This window comes from Trichomycterus rosablanca, chromosome 2, assembly GCF_030014385.1.
Source record: "Trichomycterus rosablanca isolate fTriRos1 chromosome 2, fTriRos1.hap1, whole genome shotgun sequence".
In the NCBI taxonomy this organism is placed as follows: domain Eukaryota; kingdom Metazoa; phylum Chordata; class Actinopteri; order Siluriformes; family Trichomycteridae; genus Trichomycterus; species Trichomycterus rosablanca.
Genome location: NC_085989.1, coordinates 62,636,443 through 62,664,374, shown reverse-complemented (window position 1 = coordinate 62,664,374; position 27,932 = coordinate 62,636,443). Strand labels below are relative to the sequence as shown.

The window sequence follows — 27,932 nt, the reverse complement described above, 5'->3', positions numbered from 1 at the left end:
CCTCGTGAAACGCTCTTATTGCAGACGTTACACTTCGCTATTGGACTTGTTTTACTTTCCAATTTAAAGTGTTTCCACACAGCGGACATGCTGACGTAAAACAAAAGATCGGGATTAGGATCGGGTTTAGTAAAGCCGATTCCGATCAGTTAAAAAATGCCTTGATCGGCCCCGATCCCGAGCTTTGAGATCGGATCGGGACATCCCTAGTTTGGACTCCACCAATCCACAGTCAGACAGATTGTGTACAAATGGAGGAAATTCAAGACCATTGTTACCCTCCCCAGGAGTGGTCGACCAACAAAGATCACTCCAAGAGCAAGTCGTGTAATAGTCGGCGAGGTCACAAAGGACCCCAGGGTAACTTCTAAGCAACTGAAGGCCTCTCTCACATTGGCTAATGTTAATGTTCATGAGTCCACCATCAGGAGAACACTGAACAACAATGGTGTGCATGGCAGGGTTGCAAGGAGAAAGCCACTGCTCTCCAAAAAGAACATTGCTGCTCGTCTGCAGTTTGCTACAGATCACGTGGACGAGACAGAAGGCTACTGGAAGAATGTTTTGTGGACGGATGAGACCAGAATAGAACTTTTTGGTTAAAATGAAAAGCGTTATGTTTGGAGAAAGGAAAACACTGCATTCCAGCATAAGAACCTTATCCCATCTGTGAAACATGGTGGTGGTAGTATCATGGTTTGGGCCTGTTTTGCTGCATCTGGGTCAGGACAGCTTGCCATCATTGATGGAACAATGAATTCTGAATTATAACAGAGAATTCTTAAGGAAAATGTCAGGACATCTGTCCATGAACTGAATCTCAAGAGAAGGTGGGTCATGCAGCAAGACAACGAGCCTAAGCACACAAGTTCTACAAAGAATGGTTAAAGAAGAATAACGTTCATGTTTTGGAATGGCCAAGGCAAAGTCCTGACCTTAATCCAGTGGAAATGTTGTGGAAGGACCTGAAGCGAGCAGTTAATGTGAGGAAACCCACCAACATCCGATGATGTTTTAGGTCATATTTATGCAGAAATATAGAAAATTCTAAAGGGTTCACAAACTTTCAAGCACCACTGTATATATATATATTTACGTTTTCAGCATTTAGCAGACGCTTTTATCCAAAGCGACTTACACAATGAGCGGAACACAATGAGCAATTGAGGGTTAAGGGCCTTGCTCAGGGACCCAACAGTGGCAACTTGGTGGTGGCGGGGCTTGAACCGGCAACCTTCTGTTTACTAGTCCAGTACCTTAACCACTGAGCTATCACTGCAATATAAATTATAACATATATATTGATATATATTATATATGAGTAGCCTAATAGTTGTATCAACATCTGCATGTAATCAATAACTGACTGTCAAATCAGATGTTTGTTTGTTTATTAGGATTATAACGTCATGTTTTACACTTTTGGTTACATTCATGACAGGAACGGTAGTTACTCATTACACTTGCACGTCTTTGGACTGTGGGAGGAAACCGGAGCTCCCGGAGGAAACCCACGCAGACATGGGGAGAACATGCAAACTCCACACAGAGAGGACCCGGACCGCCCCGCCCTATCAAACCTTTCTCTTATCAAATGAAGAGAAAATAAAAATAAATTGTGCTCCAGTGGGACGTAAGAACAGAAATGAGTCTCTCCATCACGGATTAAATGCTGTAAACAAAGCTGAACACGTGACGCGTTTATATCAAAATGTTACATTTAATCATAAAACTCGACTCGACTGATTCATTTTGCTGAATCGGTTCAAATGAATCGGTTCATCAGTTCTGAATCATGTGTGATGCTAACAGTTAGCACAACAGCTAGCAGTCTGTGTGTTTAAATGAAACTGGAGTTAAAGCTCCTCAAATCCTCACAGTGATGTTTTATTATGAACTCTAGTTTTATTATTAATTAGAATGTAGTTATAATTAAATATAAGGGTTATAATTAAATACATATTTTACTTACAGATGAGGCTCTACAGTACAAACACAGCAGCTTCTTGTTCTTCTGATGATGTTTAATGGCGGTTGGCAGAACAACTTAAGACGCACCAGCGCCACCAACTGGACTGGAGTTGAAAAGCAGCTTAGCAATAATAAACCTCCATTAGCTCTTTATCTCTCAGAATCAGAATCAAAATCAGAATACTTTATTGATCCCAGAGGGAAATTGCAGCAAAACTGAGCGTCCATGTTGCTGCGCAGCGGCGGACCAGGAGATAAGCATTTTCACAGCGAAAAAACAGACCAAGACTCTCTCTACTAGCATGTTTCGAGAGGGCACAGCTTCTCTAAGTTGCCTTATCAAATAAATAAGCTATTAAAAAGGTAAATAAAGTTAAAAAGAAAACGAAAGTAAACACGAACGGGAACTACTGTAACTGGCTGCATGCACGGCTCCGCGCATGCGCACATGATAGCTTTCAGCTAGCTTTAGAGAGGACTACAGTCAGTCCTAGACGTTCTTCCAAGTTTGTTTTACAGCATGCTTCTCCAACTCCTTACTTTATTTCTTTCTAATAGCATTATTATGAGTTTGACTGTTTCCTGTGCATTACAGTGAGTCCAGTGGGGTGTAATGTTTGAATTCGGCGTGGCCGATTCTTAGATGGATAGAAAACATTTCCTCTCTTGGGTTCCCACCCTGACTATTACTCGTGCCTACATGTTGTGTAGATGTCGCCCTGTATTGAGTCCAAGTTTTGTAGATATGATAGTTGTAACCTCCACTTAATGGCACTTGTGTATCAGTAACTTGATATTTTTCCTTTCAGGTTAATCAATGCTCCTGATATCAAGTTCTGATATCAACACCACATTCACACATTATTTTTTTTTGAAATAATGAAATATTTAGCTGTGTTAATGCTGTGGTTCATCCTGTACCACAGACTCCTACTTTAAGCTGAAGGAATATTTGGTCATACGTTAGAAGCCGTCTTTCCTGAACATTTCCATGCTTCCACTGGTACATCATCTGGGCCAACTCCCTTTCTACTCTTCATTCTCTTTGTAGCTGCCCTCATCTCCTCCTTGCTGATCCGAGACTCTCCCTGGTTCTCCCCGGTCTCTCTGATTCATGAAACTGTGAGCCATGCTCTAATCAGCCTTGTAGAGCTGCATGGTGTGTCATTTTCTCCAAAATTTAAATGATTTAAGTACACAATTTTACACCATTTACATTGTAATTTACATTATTTACACATTTAGTGATCCAGTTTTATTCTAACAAAGAAAACATGTTTAAAAACATAAACAAATTAAGTTTTACTTTCTTATATACAGTATGTAAGGGGGCCAGTTATAGCTCAGTGGTTAAGGTACTGGACTAGTAAACAGAAGGTTGCCGGTTCAAGCCCCGCCACCACCAAGTTGCCACTGTTGGGTCCCTGAGCAAGGCCCTTAACCCTCAATTGCTCATTGTGTTCCGCTCATTGTGTAAGTCGCTTTGGATAAAAGCGTCTGCTAAATGCTGAAAATGTAAATGTAAATGTAAGTGATTATCCTGTACTCACCTACCGCATCAACCTTCAAGCTTTACTTTAAATAGTGTCACATGGAAATCAGAATTCTAATTGATTCTAACCATTTAACTCGAAGGAAAAGGTGTCGAAGGAAAAGGTGTTTGTCTTGCAAAGGAGCAGCAGCTAAACTTTATTGACTGCAAGACGTTCTGAAGAAACTGAGAGCTTGATTGACTGTGCTGGGTTACGTTTTGTTATTAGTAAGTACAAATACTTTGTTTTTATTATTATTCATGATTTTCATGAAAGTGTTGTTACAGTGTTGTTATATATACAGTATATACATATATATATATTAGGGCTGTCACACGATTAAACATTTTAATCGAGATTAATCGCGATTAAAGAACAAAATTAATCTCGATTAAAATTTTTAATCGTGTGACAGCCCTAATATATATGTATTCATCTCAATTAATCGCAAACTAATAATTAAGCAAAATTTGAACAGTTATGCACATTGTTATTGCAAGAACGTGTTTACCAATAAAACATTCATAAAATATGATAGAATTATTAAATCTAAATTCATTGTAGAAAGCACATTATCTGACAAAAGTGAGGATCTTTTCCTGTTCATGACCCTGACACTGAAAACAGGTGCACCAACCATAATGTTTTGATTTAATATATAAGGCATCAATAAAGCATCAAAACACAGATATGATTATTTCATAGATCTATTAAGAAAACCCTTTAATACTGTGTTTGTGCAGAAAGAATACTGGGAAATACTCTTCTACATTACCATTTAAACACCTATAAATACCTGAAACAGTCAAGTTAGCAAACATTATCTATAAGTAATTGACTGTAGCTATATAAAAAAAGTGTTAATTAAAACAGTCCATGTAAACGCTTAGTCCATATAAATATCAGATACGAATGTGTTTTTAGAAAACTACAAACATCACAAATATAAATCATGTTTATAACCATGTGATAGAATAACCTGAATAAACTGTAGAGATGAAACATCACACAGAGTTTCACTTCTTACCGGAGGGGGAGGAGGCGGAGCTACGCGGTTTAGATGGACAGCTCTAGCAGCCAATGGAGATACTCGTTACAAAGCTCGCGTGATTTCATTCATCTTTTCATCAACACGTAAAAAAAGTGAAAACCGCTAAAAGTAGTTTATCATCGGACAGTTCATGCGCTTTACATCCTAATTCATCTGAAATACAGATAATTACCACAGAGACACACATGTATGTGGCACAAACAGCCAAATAAAAATAGTTAGATAACATTTTTTAATCTTGATTAATTTTTTTAATCGCGATTAAAATTTTAACGCGTTAATTAACGACAGCCCTAATATATATATATATTGTTACATAAACGTGTCTCTGTGTGATGCTTGTGATAATTGTGAATTTATTGTCAATAGAGTCATTACTCAATCAATTACAGTTTTTCTCAGTCGCTTTGGTGCATTTCTCACATCACCATTAACATTTGCACAACAGTAAATGCGTTTCTCAAAACAATTAGTACAAACTGCAAAACCTAGTTGATAACCTGCTAAAGCGAGTCACTTGTTAAAAATGGAGAGTTCATTCCTCAAAAGCAAGTATTCATGTCAATGAAAGTGTCAGTGTCATCAAAATAAAAAGTCCTGACACCATTGTTTATGAACAAGATAGTCAAATGGCTTCGTCATGCTTTCATTACGACAGTTCACTCTGTAAGTGTTTTCCAATGCAAAAAAGTCAGATCATGGTGACACTACCTGAAAATGCTCAAGACAGCACTATACACTATTAGCACAGCCATGTGAAATCTACACTTAATTACTGTATTTAGTGAGGTAAATGAGTACAAGACACTCAATACGTATGTGTTACATTTTTACTGCATATGCTCTTTGCAATTCTAACTTGTTCACAGCATTGTGCTAAAGCAAAGTACAAACTTATTTACAACAAACATAAGAAACACCCTTTGGGTAGAGCTGTGCACGACTGTAAACAATATTGCAGTACATACTGGAACTGAACTGGAACATACAACATACTGATTTTGACAACTAGTTTAACATTTGTGTATGTAATGATTTAAGCAATGAAATGAGGACTATTAGCTTCATAGTGAATGACTGTTCAGCATTCATTAGAATAGTTCATTTTGACTGACATGACATAAGCAAATGATGATGTTATAAAACAGCAGAGAATTGTATGGAAGTGATTGATGCATGTCCAAAAGCATTTTCAGTTTGTTGGAAGGAATGAGAAACTGCTACTATGATGTGCACAAGTGACTAACTCTTGTGGAGGTTGAACTAACAGTTATGAGAATTTTAATTCTGATCAGAGAAATCCACCAAAGCAGTTGAGAAAAACTGTAACTGTAAAAACATGAATAATGTAAAGATGTGTAGATAGATAGACAGATAGTAGATTAGATAAATTGTGACCCCCCTCACCTTGATCTGGGAAATTTGACAGATGGCTCTAGAAAGTCCTCAAGGTTCTATTGGCCTCTGGGTTTCCTGCAAATGGGGAAACATACACGCTCTTACACAAGGATCCATGCTCTGACACAAAGGGGCTATTAAATTACCTCCAGAGCCATTCTCCACAATCCCATCCCATCAACCTTCAAGCTCCAGTTAGGATAGTGTCTCATGGAAATCAGAATTCAAATTGGGGTTAACCATTTAACTCCTGTTTCGAGGAAAAGGGGTTTGTTTTGCAAAAGAGCAGCAGGAGGAAGTCCTGAAGATACCCGAGAGTTTTTGGCTATTAGTAAGTGCAAATTCATGGTCCAATGTCTGTAGTTCTACCAAGACTAAACATCCCAGTATGTTGTTTTATTCAGGAGGGTCAGACATGTGAAGAACTTGGTGAGTGGATCACAAAATCTAGAAAATAAGCAATTTGATCTGCTAAACCAAATTTCCAACAAGAAGTCAAACTGTTCAGTGTGACATGATTAAGGTATAAGCAGCTTTTGGTTCAATCTTTCAGTGAAGTATTGAAGCTTTTAAAGATCCAGTCAGTGGTTGTACAGTGGTTTATTAGGTTCTTATGTTGATTCATGTTGTTCATTTTTGGTCCCAAAAGCTGTGTGGAATTATACATTTAGATTAGACTTTATTGATCCCCTAAGAAAAATGAAGTTCTCCAGTAACACATCAGTGATGAAGCAGATGCTGACCATCCTCCTGTTTCTCATAAGTAAGTCTGTTCCTCTTTACACTGAAAAACATCAACACCTGTTAGGCGTTGGATTACAACCCCAAATCAGGAAAAGTTGGGACAGGATGGAAAATGTAAATAAAATAAAAACACAGAGTTTCTGACATTGACTTTTATTTGATGTCAGACAGGATGAAGCTGAGATATTTCATCTTTTATCTGCTCAACTTCATTTCATTTATTAAGAAACATCCATTCCTGCATTTCAGGCCTGCAACACATTCAAAAAAAAGTTGGGACGGGGCAATTTAGTGCTAGTAATGAGGTGAAAACACTAAATAATGATGTGATGTTAAACAGGTGATGTGAACAGGTGATTGTAATCATGGTTTGGTACAAAAGCAGCATCCAGGAAAGGCTGAGAGTCTCTGATGAGTAAAGATGATCAGAGGATCCAGTTTGTCCACAAATGTGTGAGAAAATGATTGAAATGTTTAAAAACAATGAACCTCAAAGAAAGATTGGAAGGAATTTGCATGTTCTCCCTCTACAGTGCAGAATATCATTAAACCATTCAAGGAATCGTGATCTTCCATCCCTCAGACGCCATCAAGAACCTCCACTCAACACTCAACACATGGGTGAGGGATTAGTTTATCAAACCTTTATCAGCTCTACAATACAGAGTTACTGCACTAATCATACTTAACACTTTACTGTGCAAACAAGATGCCTTATGTTAACCACGTCCAGAAGCGGCGTCCACTTCTCTAGGGGTGTGTCAGTACCAGGGTGTATCATGGTATGGGGGGGTGTCAGTACCAGGGTGTGTCATGGTATGGGGGTGTGTCAGTACCAGGGTGTATCATGGTATGGGGGTGTGTCAGTACCAGGGTGTATCATGGTATGGGGGCGTGTCAGTACCAGGGTGTGTCATGGTATGGGGGTGTGTCAGTACCAGGGTGTATCATGGTATGGGGGTGTGTCAGTACCAGGGTGTATCATGGTATGGGGGCGTGTCAGTACCAGGGTGTGTCATGGTATGGGGGTGTGTCAGTACCAGGGTCTGTCATGGTATGGGGGTGTGTCAGTACCAGGGTGTGTCATGGTATGGGGGGGTGTCAGTACCAGGGTGTGTCATGGTATGGGGGTGTGTCAGTACCAGGGTGTATCATGGTATGGGGGTGTGTCAGTACCAGGGTGTATCATGGTATGGGGGCGTGTCAGTACCAGGGTGTATCATGGTATGGGGGTGTGTCAGTTCCAGGGTCTGTCATGGTATGGGGGTGTGTCAGTGCCAGGGTCTGTCATGGTATGGGGGGTGTCAGTACCAGGATCTGTCATGGTATGGGGGTGTGTCAGTACAAGGGTGTATCATGGTATGGGGTGTGTCAGTACCAGGGTGTGTCATGGTATAGGGGGGTGTCAGTACCAGGGTCTGTCATGGTATGGGGGTGTGTCAGTGCCAGGGTCTGTCATGGTATGGGGGTGTGTCAGTACAAGGGTGTATCATGGTATGGGGGTGTGTCAGTACCAGGGTCTGTCATGGTATAGGGGTGTGTCAGTACCAGGGTGTGTCATGGTATGGGGGTGTGTCAGTACCAGGGTGTATCATGGTATGGGGGTGTGTCAGTACCAGGGTGTATCATGGTATGGGGGTGTGTCAGTACCAGGGTGTATCATGGTATGGGGGCGTGTCAGTACCAGGGTGTGTCATGGTATGGGGGTGTGTCAGTACCAGGGTCTGTCATGGTATGTGGGTGTGTCAGTACCAGGGTGTGTCATGGTATGGGGGGGTGTCAGTACCAGGGTGTGTCATGGTATGGGGGTGTGTCAGTACCAGGGTGTATCATGGTATGGGGGTGTGTCAGTACCAGGGTGTATCATGGTATGGGGGCGTGTCAGTACCAGGGTGTATCATGGTATGGGGGTGTGTCAGTTCCAGGGTCTGTCATGGTATGGGGGTGTGTCAGTGCCAGGGTCTGTCATGGTATGGGGGGTGTCAGTACCAGGATCTGTCATGGTATGGGGGTGTGTCAGTACAAGGGTGTATCATGGTATGGGGTGTGTCAGTACCAGGGTGTGTCATGGTATGGGGGGGTGTCAGTACCAGGGTCTGTCATGGTATGGGGGTGTGTCAGTGCCAGGGTCTGTCATGGTATGGGGGTGTGTCAGTACAAGGGTGTATCATGGTATGGGGGTGTGTCAGTACCAGGGTCTGTCATGGTATAGGGGTGTGTCAGTACCAGGGTGTGTCATGGTATGGGGGTGTGTCAGTGCCAGGGTCTGTCATGGTATGGGGGTGTGTCAGTACCAGGATCTGTCATGGTATGGGGGGGTGTCAGTACCAGGGTCTGTCATGGTATGGGGGTGTGTCAGTACCAGGATCTGTCATGGTATGGGGGTGTGTCAGTACCAGGATCTGTCATGGTATGGGGGGGTGTCAGTACCAGGGTCTGTCATGGTATGGGGGTGTGTCAGTGCCAGGGTCTGTCATGGTATGGGGGGGTGTCAGTGCCAGGGTCTGTCATGGTATGGGGGTGTGTCAGTACCAGGGTCTGTCATGGTATGGGGGTGTGTCAGTGCCAGGGTCTTTCATGGTATGTGGGTGTGTCAGTACCAGGGTGTGTCATGGTATGGGGGGGTGTCAGTGCCAGGGTGTGTCATGGTATGGGGGGGTGTCAGTGCCAGGGTCTGTCATGGTATGGGGTGTGTCAGTACCAGGGTCTTTCATGGTATGTGGGTGTGTCAGTACCAGGGTGTATCATGGTATGGGGGTGTGTCAGTACCAGGGTGTGTCATGGTATGGGGGGGTGTCAGTGCCAGGGTCTGTCATGGTATGGGGGTGTGTCAGTACCAGGGTGCATCATGGTATGGGGGTGTGTCAGTACCAGGGTGTATCATGGTATGGGGGTGTGTCAGTACCAGGGTGCATCATGGTATGGGGGTGTGTCAGTACCAGGTTGTATCATGGTATGGGGGTGTGTCAGTACCAGGGTGTATTATGGTATGGAGGTGTATCAGTACCAGGGTGTATCATGGTATCAGGGTGTATCATGGTATGGGGGCGTGTCAGTACCAGGGTGTGTCATGGTATGGGGGTGTGTCAGTACCAGGGTGTATCATGGTATGGGGGGGTGTCAGTACCAGGGTGTATCATGGTATGGGGGTGTGTCAGTACCAGGGTGTATCATGGTATGGGGGGGTGTCAGTACCAGGGTGTATCATGGTATGGGGGGGTGTCAGTACCAGGGTGTGTCATGGTATGGGGTGTGTCAGTACCAGGGTGTATCATGGTATGGGGGTGTGTCAGTACCAGGGTGTATCATGGTATTGGGGTGTGTCAGTACCAGGGTGTATCATGGTATGGGGGTGTGTCAGTACCAGGGTGCATCATGGTATGGGGGTGTGTCAGTACCAGGTTGTATCATGGTATGGGGGTGTGTCAGTACCAGGGTGTATTATGGTATGGAGGTGTATCAGTACCAGGGTGTATCATGGTATCAGGGTGTATCATGGTATGGGGGCGTGTCAGTACCAGGGTGTGTCATGGTATGGGGGTGTGTCAGTACCAGGGTGTATCATGGTATGGGGGGGTGTCAGTACCAGGGTGTATCATGGTATGGGGGTGTGTCAGTACCAGGGTGTATCATGGTATGGGGGTGTGTCAGTACCAGGGTCTGTCATGGTATGGGGTGTGTCAGTACCAGGGTGTGTCATGGTATTGGGGTGTGTCAGTACCAGGGTGTATCATGGTATGGGGGTGTGTCAGTACCAGGGTGTATCATGGTATGGGGGTGTGTCAGTACCAGGGTGTATCATGGTATGGGGGGGTGTCAGTACCAGGGTGTGTCATGGTATTGGGGTGTGTCAGTACCAGGGTGTGTCATGGTATGGGGGGGTGTCAGTACCAGGGTGTGTCATGGTATTGGGGTGTGTCAGTACCAGGGTGTATCATGGTATGGGGTGTGTCAGTGCCCTTGGTAAAGGTCATATAGTGTGGGTATAATAAATTCTATACTTTAATGAGTTTCTAAACGTGGGTATACTTAATTCTATAGATTTATGAGTTTTTATACGTGGATATAATGAATTTTATACTTGGATGAATTTCTATATGTGGGTATAATGAATTCTGTAATTTGATGACTTCTATATGTGGGTATAAGGAATTCTATAGATTGATGAATTTCCATAGTGTGGGTATAATAAATTTAATGAGTATAAAAAATAATAAGAGTTTCTAAACGTGGGTATAATGAATTTTATAGTTTTTCATGAGTTTCTACAAGTGTGTACAATATATTCTGTAATTTGATGACATATGGGTATACTTAATTCTATAGATTGATAAGTTTTTATTCATGGGTATAATGATTTCTATAGTTTTTCATGAGTTTCTATATGTGGGTATAATGAATTCTATAATTTTATAACTTTTCTATACGTGAGTGTAATGAATTCTAGACTTGGATGAATTTCTATATGTGAGTATTATGAATTTTATAGTTTAATGAATTTCTAAACGTGGGTGTAATGAATTCTATAGTTGGATGAGTTTCTATTCGTGGGTATAATGAATTCTACAGTTTATCATAAGTTTCTATACGTGGATATAATAAATTCTATAGGTTAATGAATTTCTATATGTGTGTATAATAAATTTGGGTATTTGATGACTTATATGTGGGTATACTTAATTCTATAGATTGATACGTTTTTATTTGTGAGTGTAATGAATTCTAGACCTGGATGAAATTATATATGTAAGTGTAATGAATTCTGTAGTTTGAAAAAATGTTGTATACGTGAGTGTAATGAATTCTATAGTTTGATGACTTTTATATGTGGGTATTATGAATTCTATAGTTTAATGAATTTCTATATCTGTGTATAATGAATTCTATAGTTGGATGAGTTTCTATTCGTGGGTATAATGAATTCTATAGTTTAATGAATTTCGATATACTGTATGTGTGTATAATAAATTTGGTTATTTGTAACATATGTGGGTATACTTAATTCTATAGATTGATGAGTTTCTATACGTGGATATAATGAATTCTTTACTTTAATGACTTCTATATGTGGGTAAAATAAATTTTATACTTGAATGAGTTTCTATACGTGGGTATAACAAATTCTATACTTGAATGAGTTTCTATACGTGGGTATAATGAATTCTATACTTGGATGAATTCTATATGTGGGTATAATGAATTCTATACTTGAATGAGTTTCTATACATGGATATAATGAATTCTATACTTGGATGAATTCTATATGTGAGTATAATGAATTCTATACTTGGATGAATTCTATATGTGAGTATAATGAATTCTATAGTTTAAAGAATTTCTATAGTGTGGGTATAATAAATTCTATACTTTGATGAGTTTCTAAATGTGGGCATACTTAATTCTATAGTTTTTTATGAGTTTCTATACGTGGGTATAATGAATTCTATAATTTTATAACTTTCCTATACGTGAGTGTAATGAATTCTAGACCTGGATGAATTTCTATATGTGGGTATAATGAATTCTATAGTTTGATGACTTTTTTATATGTGGGTATTATGAATTCTATAGTTTAATGAATTTCTATACATGGGTATAATAAATTCTATAGTTGGATGAGTTTCTATTCGTGGGTATAATGAATTCTATAGTTTAATTAATTTCTATATGTGTATATAATTTCTGTTTTAAATCTCACACAGACCAAGTTATTAACAGTTTAATGACCTGAAACCTTAAATCAAAGCTGCAGGATGAAAGTAAACTCTGATCTACATGTTGTTTGTGTTATATTTACATCTGATTTGACTGAGGTTGAACAGATGGATAGAGAACATGAAGGTCGTTTGCATTACAAATTGATCTAAAGTAAATAAACAAGACTAAACAAGAGCAACTCTGTTCAATACTGGAGACTCAATAAAGCAGTCAAACCCAGTTCTTACCTCTTTATGATTACAGAATCACTTTAGTAATTAAACATATGAAAAAAATAGATTTTGACATCTGATCTGGGTGTCACAAAGAAATCCTGGTGTTCAGCATTAGGTTAGACAACTCGTCTCTTGTGGATCTCAAGTCAAGTTTATTTATATAGCGCTTTTTACAATGAACATTGTCTCAAAGCAACTTTACAAAATCCAGGACCAACAGACCAAAAACCTCCTGTTGAGCAGCCGAGGGCGACAGTGGCAGGAAAAACGTCCTTAAAAATACAGGAAGAACTTTGAGAGGAACCAGACTCAGTAGGGACCCCGTCCTCTACAGGTGGCCTGGAGGAAACTTAAAAAAAATAGGATTTGAACTAAAAGTTATAACTAGCAAAAATAATCTGAGTTCTTCAGCATTCAGTCCAGTCTGTGATAAAGTCCGTACCGAGTTCTTTACATTTTTAATGCAAACATGCCAGGTTTCCGTCACATCTAGCAGGAGCAGCATTGTTAGTCTCAACAACCTCGAGTGGGTAAACAGGTTTCCATCAGAACCACCTCGGGGTAAAACAACAGAAGATGGAGTTACAATGTGAATCATTAGAAGTAAAATATCAGTTCTGCAAAGAGTAGCTTTAGGCTTCGCCCACTAATTATTACAGCAGAACTAAAAAGGAGAGCGAGCAGGTAACAAGGTCATGAAGGCTTTCACAGGACATCAGCGCCCACCTCTCCACCATAATCAAACCTGACTGATCGGACAAAAGAGGCAGAACGACAAGTGCAGGTAGTTTGCAAAACAAATTCAGCTTAGGAAGATAAACAACAGCTCACTTTCTTGTCTTAGGGGTAAATAAGGACACGCCACCATGTTTAACAAAGAACATTTTTATGCAAAGTTGCTTGATTTTAGGGGTTACGTGTAGGTCATTTTTGGCAACAACTACTCAGGTGAAGGTACATTTTACAAACGTAACAGATGATAACAATGGGCGGCACAGTGGTGCACTGGGTAGAGCTGGGTAGCACTGCAAGAAGGTCCTGGGTTCATGTGTATATATACAACCCCAAATCAGAAAGAGTTGGGACGGGATGGAAAATGTTTCTTACACTGACTTTGACTTTTATTTGATGTCAGACAGGATGAAGCTGAGATATTTCATCTTTTATCTGCTCAACTTCATTTCATTTATTAATAAACATCCATTCCTGCATTTCAGACCTGCAACACATTCCAAAAAAGTTGGGATGGGGGCAAATTAGGGCTAGTAATGAGGTGAAAACACTAAATAATGATGTGATGTTAAACAGGTGATGTGAACAGGTGATTGTAATCATGGTTTGGTACAAAAGCAGCATCCAGGAAAGGCTGAGAGTCTCTGATGAGTAAATATGATCAGAGGATCCAGTTTGTCCACAAATGTGTGAGAAAATGATTGAAATGTTTAAAAACAATGAACCTCAAAGAAAGATTGGAAGGGATTTGCATGTTCTCCCTCTACAGTGCAGAATATCATTAAACCATTCAAGGAATCAGGAGGAATTTCAGTGTGTAAAGGTGGAGGGTGTGAGCTTAATCTGAACGCTCGTGATCTTCCATCCCTCAGACGCCATCAAGAACCTCCACTCAACACTAGCTGATATAACCACATGGGTGAGGGATTAGTTTATCAAACCTTTATCAGCTCTACAATACAGAGTTACTGCACTAATCATACTTAACACTTTACTGTGCAAACAAGATGCCTTATGTTAACCATGTCCAGAAGCGGCGTCCATTTCTCTGGGCTCGGAGGCATCTAGGATGGACCATCACACAGTGGAAACGTGTATTGTGGTGATGAATCAGCATTCCAGCTCTTTTTTGGAAAAAATGGAAACGAACCATCCAGACTGTTATCAGTGACAGGATGAAGATGAAATATCTCAGGTTCATCCTGTCTGACATCAAATAAAAGTCAATGTAAGAAACTCAACCTTTGGGGTTGTAATAATAATAATAATAATAATAATAATAATAATGATAATAATAATTAATCAGTAAAACTCTGCAAGAAGGACTATGCTGCCTCTTTTTAACTTACTGGCAGGTTTGGTTTTCTGTGGATTCCCAGATCATGTGATGGAATCTAATTATTTCCCTTTTACTCCACCATGAACAATAACCTTTTGTGGTCGCTAGATGGCGCTATACATTCAGTGTTAACATGAACCTCCTAAAGTAGATCTCAATGTGCTTTTCTGCATTAATGCTGCCTCACAGAAGTGTAAATGACCTTCACCAGATCTCAAACTACAGACGAGTCCGATCCATGGAGGCCCCACCTCACAACTTACAGGAGTTAAAGGATCTGCTGATGACATCTTGGTGCCAGATACCACAGCACACCTCCAGGGGTCTAGTGGAGTCCAGGCCTTGACGGGTCAGGGCTGTTTTGGCAGCAAATGGGGAGCAACACAATAGGAAGATGCCTGATCGGTGTCCTATAGACCAGATTGTTGTTTTGAGTAAGATTTGATACAGATAGTAATAAAATATATTGATAACAGATCAATGACCGTAAAGCTTAAATCAAAGCTGCAGGATCAAAGTGAACCCAGGTCTACATGTTCTTTTGTGTATGTGTTGCATTTCGATCTGATTTGGTTGAGGTTAAAAGTAGACAGGTACAGAACATGCAGTTTGCATAACAAATGAGTTTACAGTAAATAAACAAGAGCTACTTTGCCTGATATCTGAAACTCAATAAAGTTCTTCATGTTTAAGTAGTAAAAACTCACTAGAATAGAATCTTTATTGTCACTATTGACAGGTACAATTACATTTATCATCTGTCCATTAGAGCTAGTAGCAGCAATAGAGAACAATAGTAGCAGTAAGTTGTGGTTCTTTATCTGGATGGGAAACGGTGTGATGGAGGCCACAGTACATTATCCTTAGGAGGAATAAAGCGAACGAGCATTCATCGTCCTTCAGTTCAGTGTGTAATAGAGTAAAGGCTAAAAGTAAAGTGCCACCAGGCCACAAAATGCTTTACAATCAAGTAAAATAGAATATAATAAAACACAAAATTAAAACTCTGCCTCGGACATCGACCTAGCTAACTCACACACCTCTTTAACATTACTCTTAGTAACCTCAGACTGCCGTAAATGAACATCATTAGTGCCGACATGGATAACGATCTTCGAAAATCTACAATTAGCATTAGCCAGCACTTTCAGATTTGCTCTGATGTCGGGCGCCCTGGCCCCCAGAATACAAGTGACTATGGTCGCTGGTGTCTCTATGGGGGTTGCAATACGCACGTGTCGGAGCTGAGAATCTCCTATAACCAGAGCACTTACATTAGTGTTCAAAAAAATAGCAGTGATTTAAAAAAAGTGAATAAAGCACAAAATCATTATAATAACTTTTATTTCCATAAATGCAATGCACTGAAAATACTAGACTTTCAATTCTAAATCAGAACATTAACAACATTTAGCCAGTTTGTGTTAATCCTTTACAGAAAGTTGAGAAAAATGAATATTAGGCTGTTCAAAAAAATAGCAGTGCAGCATTTTTCTTTAAAAACTCAAAAAAAATTTCTATAAACTGAAAAAAAAGTTTGAGGTTTTACTTTACTTTAAATTACTGAACTAATATTTAGTGGCAGAACAATTGTTTCTGAGATCTGTGTTGCATGGAGTCGATCAACTTCTGGCCCCTCTGAACAGGTATTCCAGTCCAGGATGATTAGACGACATTCCACAGTTCTTCTGCATTTTTGGGTTTTGCCTAAAAAAAACGCACTTCAGATATCAGCCCACAAGTTCTCTCTGGGATTGAAGTCAGGGGATTGGGCTGGTCACTCTATTACCTCAATCTTGTTTGTCTGTAACCAAGATGTTTTGGGTCATTGTCATGTTGAAACACCCATTTTAAGGACATTTCTTCTTCGACATAGGGCAACATGATCTCCTCAAGTATTCTGATATATTTAAACTGATCCATGATCCCTCGTATGTGATAAATAGGTGTAACACCATGGTATGATAAACATCCTCATATCATAGTTTTGTACCACCATGCTTTACTGTCTTCACAGTGAACTCTGGCTTGAATTCAGTGATCGAGGGTCGTCTGACATACTGTCTACGTCCACTAGACTCAAAAAGAACAATTTTGCTTTCACCAGTCCACAAACGTTGAGCCATTTCTCTTTGGCCCAGTCAATGTGTTTTTGGCAAATTTGAACCCATTCAGGACGTCTTTTTCTTAACAACGGGACTTTACAAGGAGTTCTTGCTGGTAAATTGGCTTAATTTAATCATCTTCTGTACTCACTGGGAACTTCAGATGTTCCTTGATCTCTCTGGAGGTGATCACTGGCTGATCATTTGCCATTCTGGCTATTCTTCGATCCATTTAAACAGTAGTTCCACGCTTCCTTCTGCATCTTTCAGGTTTTGGTTGTCACTTCAAGGCATTTGAGATCATTTTAGCTGAGCAGCCGATAATTTGCTGCACTTCTCTGTATGTTTTTTCCTCTACAATCAACTTTTTAATCAAAGTACGCTGTTCATCAGAACAATGTCTGGAACAACCCATTTTACCCAGTATTTCAGAAGGAAATGTGCTATGACCAACCTGTGCAACATTTGCCCCCCTCCTACCTTAAATAAGGGCCAAAATTGACACCCGTTCTTCTGCAGAATGAATGACTTCACCAATTGAACTCCTCACTGCTATTATTTTGAACAAGCCCCTTTCAATCAATGCTTCAATAACTCAGAATGAGTGGGATGCATGTCCTAATTGTTGGGTTTGTTTTGTTTTCATTACTCTAGAACACTTTCAAGTAAATTATTTGCTATGTAGAAATGTGATTTATCAGGTTAATGGTGTTGGACTGCTATTTTTTTGAACACCACTGTACATTATCAGGCTTCTCAGCGGGTGGGTCACTTAGTGGGGAAAACCTGTTAAACACGTGCAACTGAGATGGTTGGTGCTTTGCACTACGACTATGTCGCCGAGACGCCACCCAGTCGCCCCACTGTGAGGGCTCTAATGCCGGAGTCTGGGGTTCTACACCTGAACTAGCAGCATTTGGGACTGTTACAGCCAGAGGTGGAAAGAGTACTAAAATATTGTACTTAAGTAAAAGTACTATTACTTTGAAGATTTTTTACTTAAGTACAAGTAAAATTACTAGTCTAAAAATCTACTAAAGTAAAAAGCAACTCATTTAAAATGTACTCTTAAAATGTAAGAGTAAACGTTACTGAGTTACTTGTTTAACAGAAGGAGGGACATTATTTTCCAACAGAAGTTGATACAGCAGACGACACACAGCTCACCAGCCATGCAGCATATCAGCAGTTCATGTATGGATTAAACCTCTACACACCTAACACACTAAATCGCTGTATTTTATAGCTTGTTGGACTTGACGCTAACTAACTTGGTTCAGGTCAATAGTGCCAACTTGGGTTGCCAACTTTCAGAACTGGAAATAAAGAAACACCCTGGGCTGGCGGGTTAGTGGCAGGCATAGGGTGGGGGGTGGGGGTGTCGGGTGTGTACCTGGGGGGGGGTGTTAGGCGATTAGGGTTACACCTATAAAAAATATAATGGGTCTTACATAGGAACATGATCAAAATCCAAAACAAACCAGCAGAATCTCAAAATCACATTTATGCTCCGTTTTACTTCAAATAAATGAACATAATAAATCACAATATTTCATAATGTCTTGCTATCGTTGCAAAATGAAAGCGTACCGTAAACAGCAGAACCACGACCCAGATTAGTCACACAGCAACAGAAAATCATAACCTATCTGCTGACCTGATCTATATCCATGTGTTGTTCCATTAGGGATAGAATCCACTTTATATAAGACCATCTTGTATGTTTCCAGAATATATAAAACCAGACCCAACTGTTTTATCCACCTAACTAATGAAAACTAGATTTATTCTCTCAGCTTTCCCGTAAAAAGATTAAATTGGTGATTCGTTCACTAAACTGTCATTTATACAACAACCAATGAAGAAAGAGATTGAAATTACACCCAGAATGTGAATTCTGAAGCTCTGATTGGTTTATACATCTGAATCTCTTCACCAAATGAACCGATTCATGGAGTTGTTTATGCACAACATCATAATGAAACGGAGTGAGTCGTTTCTGACTCGTCAACTCAGTGATTCATTTCGCAAGCCCGACTCTAAAGCACAATTTCGTAAATGCTCAGCGGCCGGATCACACAGCCTAACGGGCCGGTTTAATGTCGAGTTTTTTATATTTTACTCAGTAACGGATGTTATTTAAAATGTAGCGAATTACAATTCTTAATACAAAACATACTTAAGTAAAAGTAAAATTACAGGTTGTAAAATCTACTTTAAAAAGTACAAGTACACAAAAACTACTTAATTACAGTAACGCGAGTAAATGTAATTCCTTACTTTCCACCTCTGGTTACAGCTGTATCTATACACTCACTAATAGTTATGTTCTAAACCCTCGTCTGAAGTTCTAGGCCAAGTCAGAACCTCAAACTGGTTGTTGTGCTCCTCAAACTGTTCTTGAAGCATTTTAGCTTTGTGGCAGGAAGCATCGGTGGTGGACAGGGGTCAGCATGGGCACCCTGACTGGTCTGCAGCTCTGCAGCCCCATACACAACAAACTGTGCTGCTCTGTGTATTCTGACACCTTTCTATCAGAACCAGCATGAACTTCTTCAGCAGTTTGAGCTACAGGAGCTCGTCTGTTGGAACGGACCACACGTGCATCAATGAGTCTTGGCCGCCCATGACCCTGTCGCTGGTTTACCACTGTTCCTGATAGATACTGAGCACTGCAGACTGGGACACACCCCACAAGAGCTGCAGTTTTGGAGATGCTCTGACCCAGTCGTCTAGCCATCACAATTTAACCCTCGTCAGACTTACTCAGATCCTCACGCTCGGCCATTTTTCCTGCTTCTAATCAACTTTGAGGATAAAATGTTCATTTGCTGTCTGATATATCCCCCCCACTAACAGGTGCCGTGATGAAGAGATAATCAGTGTTATTCCCTTCACCTCTCACTGTTCACTGAATGTGTGCATGTCTTCCTCTGCTGTGGGTAAAAGGCCAGCAATTACATGTCAGAGGCCCAGAAGAATTCAATTCAATAAGAGACCAATTTTAAATGACTGTAAGACTGAACAATCATATCTTCCCTCCTAATGGACGAGCTTTGCTGCCTCTAACTGTATGATAAGATCTCGGGTGTAATATAGAATTGTTAACAGTGAAGGTTTCTGTATAAACATGTTTCAGTTTCAATTTAAGGTAAACACGAACACTCACTTCAGCTTTCAGTTCTATTTATTTAACAGTATAGGAGAACAGAATAAAACAATAAGAGCAGTGTACTGTACATGGAGCTTGTGTGATAAAGACATTAGTTATTAGTTAGTTAATTAGTTAGAGTTATTAGTAAGAGGATTTGCATTTTGATTAAGAAATGAGCTGTTTAAGTAAAAACTCGTCTGTGCTGTTTGCTGGATTTACAACTTTATTCCTGAAGTTAAAAGTAAAAACTTAACTAGGCTGTACGCAGTAAACTAGGCGGGGTTTTTTCCAGTCAGGGAGGAGAAGTGGTTGGACAGAGGGCCAAGGTTTAAGAATTATAATTCACTACTTTTTTATATATATATTGTTTATGCATTTTCTCCCTTTTAGCGCGTCCATTTGCTCGATTGTGTCACGTTTCCTCTCGACCAATGCCGATCCCCGCTCTGATTGAGGAGAACGAAGCTAACCCACGCCCCCTCCGACACGTGGGCAGCAGCCGTATGCATATTGTCACCTACACTTTGACGAGTGCAATGCAGATCAGCACTGTGTATGGAGAGACGCACCCTGACAGCACTCTCTCCCTCTGTGCAGGTGCCATCAATCAGCCAGCAGAGGTCGTAATTGCATTATCTGGCTTAATATCCCACCCCATCTAAACAACAGGCCAATCGTTCACGGCAAAGCTGAGACTCAATACGATGTATTCGAGATCCCAGCTCTGGTGTTCTAGCATGTGTTTTTACCGCTGTGGGTGTGGTTCAACATCATGGGAATGCTTAAGTTATGGTTAAATGATCAAAAGTATTTTCATTTCATAAACAAACTCATAATAACAATAATCATCATCTTCAGTAAAACTCAGTAAGTGATTAACCAAGTCGCTCGAGTTAATGTCATCTTCACCTGATCTTACACAAGCTTAGTGAACAAAATAAATTCAATTACTATTCCATTAATATGACATCATTTTACATTTACATTACATGTAGGGTTAAATGCCTTGCTCAGGAGTCCAACAGTAGCAACTTGGCAGTACGTTAACCGCTAAGCTGTTACTGTCCTTTTTCATTTCAGAATCTGAGCACAGTGCAGTTTTGTCCACTCATATTTACGTTCTCATTCTTTAATTCACTCTTGTGAAACACCACATCGCCCGGCTGCACGTTCCACTTCAGTGTGATGTCAGTCAGTCCATGATCTCCTAGTTTCTGCTTGATCTGAAGATTAGAACAGAAGCTTCAGTTAAAGATTCAGCTTTTTGCTGCTGAAGTGGAGATGAACTGAACTTTATCAGTAGAACCTTGTAGAGAGTGAGACCTTCTCACCTTCTCCAGGAGCGCCACCTTCACTGCAGGATCGTTCATGTTCTGATCTGACTGAACCTTTAGCCTCAGAAGTTTCAGTTGTTTTGTAACAACTGGACACAAAAGCACAAAATAAACAAAATAAACGTCTTTACATTATTTACAGTGTAAACTAACGAGCGTAACCAGACTTTACTCACATCTGTAACAGAAGAAAGGTTTGAGGTACGAGCACAGAGCATCAGCAGCCTGACCGTTATTCAAGTAAACACACGTTTCTTTCTTCTCATAATTATTAGGTTCTCCAAGCATCCAGGTAATGTTGGAGAACTTGGTCTGGTCTGTCCACTTCCAGGAGTCTCGGAACAGACCAATCCAACAGCTAGACGACTGATCGAGCGATTGTATAATGGAGTGTTCTGCTAAGGTTCTTGCGCTGGCCAGGTCAGTGTGATGCTGTCTGCAGTAACTCTGAGCGTCGACCCAGATCTTCGGACCAGGATAGTAAATGTACCTGGCATCGCCAGACAGGGTGGCTGTAAGAATTGTAAAAGAAAGGGTTAATACTTACTAAATAATTTAAATTGAAAGTTAAATGTCATACAGTAACTCACTGGTGAAGCCCGCCTTCCTCATAAAGGTTTATTTTTGTGACTAAGTAAATGGAACACATTCTTTGTCTGGCTGTATTTATCATATTTAACTCTATGTGGATTCATTACATTTTGGCCTGGGCATGACTGTTTGGTACTGTCCACATATTCTTGATAAGGTGGAAGTTAAATGACATAACAGAACATTTTATACCACCAGATAATTCAGGTACTTTTGTGTAGCAGATTTGTGAAAACTCAAAATAAATGTATTAAACTTGAATTAATTTGGGGCGGCACAGGGGCTTGTGGGTAGCACTGTCGCCTCACAGCAAGAAGGTCCTGGGTTCAATCCCCAGGCGGGGTGGTCTGGGTTTTTTCTTTGTGGAGTTTGCATGTTCTCCCTGTTTCTGCGTGGGTTTCCTCCGGGAGCTGCAGTTTCCTCCCACAGTCCAAAAACATGCAGTCAGGTTAATTGGAGACACTGACTTGCCCTATAGGTGAATGGGTGTGTGTGCCCTGCGATGGACTGGCCATGGTCCATGGTGTTACTGTGTGCCTTGTGCCCATTGAAAAGCTGGGATAGGCTCCCCGCAACACTAATTGGACCCAGCAAAAAGTCCAGTGTTGAACTAACTCCCACAGGGTTTATATAGCTCCACACTCTTAAGAGTTAAATCAACACTTTCAAAATAGTTAAATGTTTAACACCTTGTCAGAGTTCCTGTTTTAACTCATAAAACAGAGTTAAAGTAACTAAGGAAGTACAAACTTTAGCTAAACTTGAACCGTGGTAGCCTAGTAGATAGAGCTTTGGGCTGTCAACCGGAAGATTGGTGGTTCAAATCCAGGCTCTGCTATGCAACCACTGATGGGTTCTATCTAAAAATAACACTGCTCCGAGTTATATTTTACTATTTCAGTAGTATTCATTTAACTCCCTACATTATTCTTCTAATAATATGAATTAATTCCAATACACCAAATAATTTTCAAAAATAACATTTATTTTTCCTGGTGGCGGCGGTTGAAGATGCAAAAGCAAAGACAGGCCATTTGTTGGTCATAGGCTGAAGACAAAGTCACAATCAAATAATGGAAAATTCATCAAATGTAATACTTTCACAGAGAGGTGTTGCGTTTTAAAATGTCTATCTATTGGTCATATTTTCCCTTAAATCAGATAAACTTTGTAACAGAATAAACAAACTAAACCTTAAACTCTACAATAATGAATGCATGAATTAATGCAAAAAAAGCCTGCAATTATTAGATTCAACTTTATTGTCATTGTGCAGAGTACAAGTACAGAGCCAACCAAATGCAGCAGCATCTAACCAGAAGATAGAGATTATTTACATATAATACAGTTAAAGTGCAGTAGTGTCCAGATTAGACATATATTAAGAACAGTAAACAGACAATGATTGTCCAGTGTATAAACTAGTCTATAATTACAAAGTTATGAAAGGTGAAAATTATAGCAAATGCATTAAAACACACATGTCGCCTCGAGATCACTTCCTGGTGAACTTTCTGCAACACGTGACGCAGCTCTGGTGTTGAAGTGAGCCTCTTGGCCACTTTTATGATATTTGGCTTGAAGAACACATTCTGTCTTGTTATCAAAACAGGAGAGTCTTAATCAGCCTTTAATAAAGAATTAATTTTAAACTACTAGTTGTACTACTACATTAAATGCTTAATTTCAACCCAGTATAAACATCATTCCAAACTTACCAATCCTTTTGTATCCAGAAATCTTGGGAAGATGGAAAGGATATCAGCACTTCTGCCTGGATCATTAACAAGTTTCTGGCGGTGCTGAAAAAATGTCCCTCATCATCTTCTCAGATTCTCATTTAATCTGAAAAGAGATTAAATATCTAACTTAAATGTATGTAATTGTCATGCAGTTATTTGAGACAAATAAAAAGAATATGGAACACACATACCCATGATTATCAATCATATGAGCCACCAATATGTTAACCATTTGCCCAGAATAATCATTGAAAAAAGAACAAAAACAACCACAGTACACAGTTACAGTACACAGTTCCCCAGTAGGCAGGGAGAAAACAAGTCATTTAGCTTGCTAACCTAGCTGACTAGACGGCTGCACACGCAAACAAAAAAAATCACACAGGACCAAAAGCAGCTGATGTAACTTAAGTGGCAGCAATCAGCTGCAGTCAATTAGTGCAGCATTCCTACAACAGAAACTTTCTCTCTCACTCTCACACACATCCTTCAGTACAGCTATGTTTTATACTGACAATATCATCATCAGTGTACACTTTCATTAAGACTGAATTAATTACACTTACCGCGTAAACTTGAGAGGAGGAAAATGGTGCCGTCGTCTCCTTGTCTCCAACCGAAGAAGTAAAATGCATGGACAGAGTTTAAGTTAATCTAGAGGCGGAGTTTAAGTTAATCTAAGTTAGGTTAACAATCCAATCAACTCTGCCAAATAACTCCAACACTGAACACAATTTAAATCCGAATGTGTTAAAATGACACTTTGAGAGTGAAAATCAACTCTGAAATGTTTAACTCTGAAATGTCAACACAGCTTTTGCTGTGGATAAGCGGTTAAGAAAGTGAATGAGTCTGTTTTAGCTACTGTCCCAACTTTTCTGGAAATAGATGTGTACATGTCTCCTACAGTGTATGTAAACGTTTTTCTGTATTTAAGGAATAAGAAAGAGTGAAAAAAATCTTTTGTCCAGTCTTTTTCAGCAGATCTTAGTGGCCAATTTTGTCTGCTGCAGGCACTACCGATTGTGTCCACTAGAGGGTGCCCAGCCACCCGGTTGCCAACTGCGTCTGCTGAGCAGCTGAGCAGGCCAGTGGCGTCACTGAAACTTGAACTGGAGAATTAAGACTTGTTGTTGGTGGGCTGCGCTACCTAAGTCCCCGGCTTTTTTCACCTCAATGTTCTGAAGTTTGTAACCTGATGTAGTTTCTTACCATCAAAGCACATAAATGGAGCGATTATAGTACACTTGTTATCGAACCACTCCCCGTAAGATATCCAGCCACACGTTTGCTTTCCTCCATTATTGTTCGGCTCTGGCAAATCCAAATCCCACTTCGTCCAGCTTCCGAGCGGCTCGTTTCCGAGTGACCAGCGCCAGCTATTCACGTCGTTGTAGAGTCCAATCCAAGCACTGGAGGTGAACATGTTCTTCTGAGCTTCAGCTTTGAGTTGAACCATTTCGGCTGCGTTTTCGATGGTAGCCAGGTCGACGTGGTGGGTTCGGCAGTAAGTCAGGGCGTCGTCCCACGTTTTCGGCCCCTGAATCAGATAGTACTTACGAGGGATGGACAGGTCGAGGGGGGTGACTCCTGTGGACGAGGATTTCAACAGTTTAAGGTTCATTGTTCATTTCTGACGAGTCAATAATCCTTCAAAGTTTTGTAATATCAGACATCAGTAATATCACTTTAAGCTTTTAGTGGGTCACACATTTACATACTGATGCCAAAGCATGATTTTAAGCAGCACATTAACCATCTATGAAAACTCAGCTGCATGAGAGGACAACACATTTTTACAACATCATTTCATTCAGTCAGAGTGATCAATTGTTTTCTGTTTGGCTATTTTAATTGTATTGTTTCAAAGTTATAAAACACAGACCACTGAAGCCATTTGAAAAGGAGAAAAAACCCAAACCCAAAAGCCCAATGGTTTCTATAAATTCCCATTAAGCGTGGCAGTTAGCTTAGCTTGCTACCATGGTTCCATAAGCCACATAACCTGTGGAACCTGCAATAACCAGCCTGATTGAACTCTCCAATGAGTCGAGCTGTTTAATAAGAGCTGGGTTTTTCCACCAAAAGAACTCTTGGTTCTGGTTCTTGAACCGGTTCTGTTCAGTTTTCTTTGAACCTTGGTGTTTTGTAGAGAACTGACCCACGTTTCCACCAGTATTTGGGAACCAATTATTAACCAGTATTTGGGAATCAATTTGCGTCATCAACGGTGGGCATTACATTAAGAAAGTAAAGAGCAGTGGTAGAGTGGGGATTTGTGCATTTTCACCGTAAAGTGTTTACACTGTCCGGGTCACCTTTACCACGTCATATCACACCGTTCATCTCACTGAAAATATCAGCGCCTATCAGCGGCAAACTGGCTCAGGATTTAATCAGGTGAACTTTAAAAGGTGAAAATGCAGCACAAACGCGGTTTAGCAGCTTCTCAAACCTCGACACGCAGAAGCCAGTATTATGTGGTGCCAGATTAGACGCTGATTCTCAGTCTGGAACCTCTTTTTTCAGCGGAAACACACGGAACCGGTTCAAAATCAAGTTGACAAACCACATCATTTTCTTCCGTTCGGACCACTGGCTTGTTATTCCGCAGTAGAGAGCGCGTACGCATCACTCGATTAGTTATAATTTAGAGAGGTTTGGTGTTCCTAAGTTGTTATTGCATTAATGGAAGCGTTTTCGACTCTCCTGGAATGATTGGACGTTAACCATTCTCATGTTGATTGTTTGAGGTAAAGAATAGTACACAGGCACGAGGTGAGTAACCAGTGAAAACAAGACAGAATAGTTTAAAAAAGGTTTGCACACCAGTTGTTTTTGACTCGTGACAATAAACGTCTTTATTTTTTCTGCTAATCTGCATCCCTTGCTTTTGGTTCAGTATTTGCACACGGCTGAAGAGGATTTTTCCATAACAGTATCTCATTAAACCAGCAGTTCAGTCTGGAAAACCTTCCAAAGTACCAGAGTTCAAACAACTGAGCAAGAAAAGTGGAACAAGATTCTTCCACTGAGACGTAAAAAGATTCATCGCAAGTGTCACAATAGTTTGCAGTCGTTACACAAGTGATTAGGTTCAGGTTTTAGATACATGATGATTTAAAAGCTGCATTTTATGTTTTCATTTGTTTATAGTTGAAAGATATGATACACACATATATAAACAATGTGTACATTTGTGTTTACATTGCTTATAGAGTCTTCTAAAGAGGGGAGGTGGTGGTGAAGGGGTTGTTATTTTAATCATTACAATATATAAACTGTTCTGATTAGTATTTTTGGAGGTCTGTTACTGGTCTCTTCATATCATAATGTTCCTCTTAGAAGAGTGAAGAACCTTTATTTATCATATAAAGGGGTAAATGTAATGGAATGATCTTCTTGCATAGACCAGCTTGTCAGAGCGCAGGGTCAGATATTGATAAGTAGAACCTGGATTTGAACCAACAATCTTCCGATTGATAGCCCAAAGCTCTACCCACTAGGCTCCCCCTGTCCCTATTACTACTCTGTTATATACTATTATTATTCTCTCAGATTTGCGACTTTAAATGATAAACCTGCACATCATGTAGTAAATACAAACACGGTAACGTACTCGACTGCTGTAACGCTGATATTGTCTCACCTGTGAAGAACAGGAGGATGAAGAGTCGCTGATCCATCACTGACGTTACTGCAGAATCAGTATGAAGACAGAAATGTGCTCAGCGCGGCTCAGCGGTTGTAGCAGACTGAATTCCTCTGTTTAGCATCTTTATCTGCGCTAGAGAGGGCGTTCGAAACAGATTTGCTTGTGTTTTGTATTTATTAGCATAAATACGTCCGTGTTTAATGCATTGATTAGTAAGCACAATGGCTTTAGCTGTGAACATGATTCTGTTTCATTGTGTTTTATTGGCTATTTGAAGAACTGGGTCCTGAAATTCTGCTTAATTTTTTTTTTTTTTTTTTTTTTTACATAAATTTAATTAAAAACAGCAAAAACAGTGAAAACCCTAACACTCCATGTACTTTTCTGCATTACACTGTGTTCCAAATTATTATGCAAGTGAAATATTAATAAGAATTCAATAAAACGAGCATTTAGGTTTTAGTTTTTGAAATGAAGTGTTTGTTTTGTTTCTCATATTTTTTAGATCTCTGGTATGAATCTCAGGCAGGTTTGTTAATTAGATTGCTGGATGATCTTGGTTAAAGGGAAAGTTACTTACAGAGACTGCACACCCCCATACCATGACACACCCTGGTACTGACACACCCCCATACCATGACACACCCTGGT

The 27,932-nt window shown here is 40.1% G+C and overlaps 1 pseudogene; it reads right to left on the bottom strand.

The window, feature by feature from the left end:
* The window catches only part of LOC134303272 (zinc finger protein 271-like), a 38,766-nt pseudogene extending 13,516 nt beyond the window's left edge, over positions 1-25,250 (bottom strand).
* Positions 25,251-27,932: the final 2,682 nt, after the last annotated feature.